The following is a 4,072-nucleotide window of genomic DNA, read 5'->3' as shown; positions in this document are numbered from 1 at the left end:
CCAAGGAAGAGCTCGGCCTTACCAAGAGGCAGCTCGAAGAGAACAAAGGTAAGTGATACCCCGTCCGTATATTGATAAAGAAAAAAGAAGGTTGTCATGAATTTTGCTAGGGGCCACGACCGAAGTGGCGGCCCTGAAGAAGGCGCTGTCCGAGGCCGAAGACAAAGTGGCCAAGGAGCACACCGAGCGCGAGAAGCAAGAGGCCTGAGTCGGCGAGGTTTAGCAAGAGCTCCAGGATTTTGTCAAGAAATACGAGTCATTGGAGCGTGACTCTAAGAACCAGGGGTCCGAGCTTGCGAAGGCCCTCGAGAACGCACAACATGCCAAGGCCGAACCCCAAAAGGCCCTCCAGGAGATTCAGGAGGTCAAGAAGATAGCGGCGGGTAAGGCATTCATTATGCAAAGCAAGCATGTGAAGGAAACTTTCCTTTTACTTACCCGAATTCGGAGCTCTCCAGGAGCGTTCGCAGATCTACACAGCAGCGTATTGGATGCCGCGGAGTTCTACCGGGCTGAGGAAGGGAGCTCGACGGAGAAGTTGTTCTGGTCTCAGTATACTGGGACCGAACATCCAATGTCCTTGAGCGACTAGCTGAAGCAACTGGTCGAGCTTCACAAGACGGCCGAACTGGCCATGAAGGGTCTCATAGTCCAGATGTGGCCTGGCGAGCCCCTTCCTGGCAGCTACTTCGGCCTGGTAAAGTGTCTTGTGAATGCCTGCCCACGGTTTGAAGTCATAAAGCGGTCCGTCTGCATTGAAGGTGCGCGCCGGGCCTTTGCCCGTGCGAAAGTGCACTGGGCAAAGATGGATGCCGAAAGCTGGTGAAGGAGGGGCCACTGGAGGGCAAGGAGCATCGCCACCCCGAAAAGTGTTATGACAGTATCCTGAAGGGTGCTCGCCTTGTGGCGGAGGAATGTGCTAAGGATGTAATATTTGAATGAATATACTCATATGATCCTGTAATATGAAAACGGGTTCATGTGCGCTATATAAAGCTTGTTGATTTAAAATATTACCTTCTGTGCGAACGTTTATAAAATCTGAGAGATGGCTAGTCGTCGGCTTCTGCCCCCATGTAACTAGTACTGAGGTGTTCGGGATAGATCTTAAACACTCTTTATCCAAAAAAATTGGTCCTTTAAGGAGGTGTTTAGCGCAGCGAACAAGGCAATCGGACTATACAGCTTTATCACCCTCACTTAGCCATAGAAGTCTACAATTTTAAATTTTGGCGAAGCCCCTAGTATTCGGAAGGCCGAACTTGGGGCGCTATATACGCCGAAATCGTACAAGGCCGATTCCTCGCCCGAAGCGGAAAAAATCTTTAAGGATTTGAGACCTCTCGAACAGCGACCAGCTCTCGCTGCATCATGACAGTCAGTTTTCGGCTTTCTCTACTGAGGTGCTCGTCCGGAAGAACCGGGACACAATCGCAGTAGTTCTCCCAGTGCTACCTTAGCCGATATAGCGGATCGTAAGGCACCAAAACATGGGAGCTGGGCAAACCCAACTATTGACCCAAGACATGATTCGGAGCTGATGCATATAATGCTATAAGTTCGGGGTGCCCCACTGTCGAAAGTGTTCGGACTTTTCTTGTTGTGTTATGGGGTACACTGAAGCCCCTGGCCCACTGGACGTACCAGAATGTACGGGTGCAATTTGTCGTAAATAAGCAGACAAGGAAAAAGATGAAGAAATGTAATAATAAGCTAACGCTGTACATTGTTATTTAAATGATACGTCACAGCGTATGTATACAAGTAGTGTAATAAGCAAAAAATAGGACTATTTGACATGTCCTATCCAAGGGCAAGCTGCGTATGGGTATGTAAAACAGGTATAGCGATCGTTATCAGAGACCACTTGGGGATTCCCTTGTACGTCAGAGCTTCTTGCTTTCTTGGTATTTCCTTCCCGTAATGGGTCTGATAATCAGGCTATCGGAAAGGGCTTCCAGAGAATAGGGTCCTGAAAGAGAGAAAATGATAAAGATATACAGGCCCTGAGGCGGTTGAGCCGCATTGTGGGTCGTGCCATAGTCGTGCCTCCGCCTATGCCCATTGTATCTTGAGTGCGTAATTATGTACGCGCGGCGCAAATTTCGCCGCTTGACTGGGACTATGACGGAGGTCGAATTGCTAGGCGAGCTCTGAACGTGCCGGGCGATCCTGTTGCAGTGTACTCCGCACTCGCTTGAAGGTGTCCGGGGGTTTATCGCCGAATTGGCGGTTTGTCTCAGAAGGCTACTTTGCACTTCTGCTGCGAGGGCCGCAGTGTGCTCCTCCGTACGGAGCGAGCATTCTGTGTTTCCATTAACTGTTATAACCCCGCGAGGTCATGGCATTTTGTGCTTGAGGTATGAATAATGTCGTACCGCATTGAATCTGGCGAATGCGATTCGTCCGAGCAGTGCGTGATAGCCACTGCGCAAGGGGACGATATCGAAGATTAACTACTCGCTTTGGAAGTTGTCCGGAGATCCGAAGACCACTTCCAGTGTGATTGAGTTCGTGCAACAGGCCTCTACACCTGGTATGACACATTTAAAGGTGGTTTTTGTGGGTTTGATCCTCGAGGGGTCGATACCCAATTTGCGCAGTGTATCCTGATAGAGCAGGTTCAGGCTGCTGCCACCGTCCATAAGGACTCGGGTGAGGTGAAATCCGTCAATGATGGGGTCAAGAACCAACGCGGTAGAACCGCCATGACGGATACTGGTGGGGTGGTCCCTGCGATCGAAAGTGATCGGACAAGAAGACCATGGGTTGAACTTTGGGGCGACTAGCTCCATCGCATAGATGTCCCTTAGTGCACGCTTCCGTTCCCGCTTGGGAATATGGGTTGCGTATATCATGTTCACCGTTTTCACTTGGGGAGGAAATTCCTTCTGTCCTCCCGTGTTCGGCGGCTGGGGCTCCTCCTCGTCGTCGCTATGCAGCCCCTTTTCCTTGTTTTCGGCATTCAACTTGCCGGCCTGTTTGAACACCCAGCATTCTCTGTTGGTGTGGTTGGCTGGTTTATCAGGGGTGCCGTGAATTTGACACGAGCGATCGAGTATGCGGTCCAAACTGGACGGGCCCGGATTGCTTCTTTTGAACAGCTTTTTCCACTGACCGTATTTAGAGCCACGGAATTCGGCATTGACTACCGTGTCTTCGGCGTTGTCGCCGTTGTTGCGGCGCTTGTGTCTATTGCGACATGGCCTGCCGTTGCTATCTTTGGCATCTGAATTGCCAAGATTTCTTGATGTGTTGTTGCTGCGAGCCAGCCAGTTGTCCTCGCCCGCACAAAAGCGGGTCATGAGTGTCGTGAGGGCTGCCATGGACTTCGGCTTCTCTTGGCCGAGGTGTCGGGCGAGCCACTCGTCGCGGATGTTATGCTTAAATGCCGCTAAGGCCTCGGCGTCCGGATAGTCGACAATTTGGTTCTTTTTAGTTAGGAACCGAGTCCAGAATTTCCTAGCTGATTCCCCTGGCTGTTGGGTTATGTGACTCAAGTCATCAGCATCCGGTGGTCGCACATAAGTGCCCTGGAAGTTGTCAAGGAATGCGTCTTCCAAATTCTCCCAACTACCAATGGAGTTTGCCGGCAGGCTATTCAGCCAATGCCGAGCCGGCCCTTTGAGTTTTAGTGGGAGGTACTTGATGGCATGTAGATCGTCACCGCGGGCCATGTGGATGTGGAGGAGGAAATCTTCAATCCATACCGCGGGGTCTGTTGTACCATCATATGATTCAATGTTCACGGGTTTAAATCCTCCTGGGAATTCTTGATCCATTACTTCATAAGTGAAGCATAGGGGGTGTGCGGCGCCTCTGTGCCGGGCTATGTCACGACGCAGTTCATACGAGTCTTGTTTGCTCTATTCGGCCCGGCCGGATTTGCTTTTAGTATATCCAGCGTGACGGTCGTCGTCACGCGTTGGGGCGCGCCCCCGTGATCCGTAGATCGATCTTGTATGTCCTGCTTTGTTTTCCAATACGTCTCGCAGGTCCTGCATGTTGCCCCGGGCCTTGGTGTTTTTGTTTGACTGGCGACGGGGTGCGGGCTGGACTTCGGGCTGATATG

Source organism: Aegilops tauschii, chromosome 3 (assembly GCF_002575655.3).
Source record: "Aegilops tauschii subsp. strangulata cultivar AL8/78 chromosome 3, Aet v6.0, whole genome shotgun sequence".
NCBI classification, from domain to species: domain Eukaryota; kingdom Viridiplantae; phylum Streptophyta; class Magnoliopsida; order Poales; family Poaceae; genus Aegilops; species Aegilops tauschii.
This window is presented reverse-complemented; position numbering follows the sequence as displayed.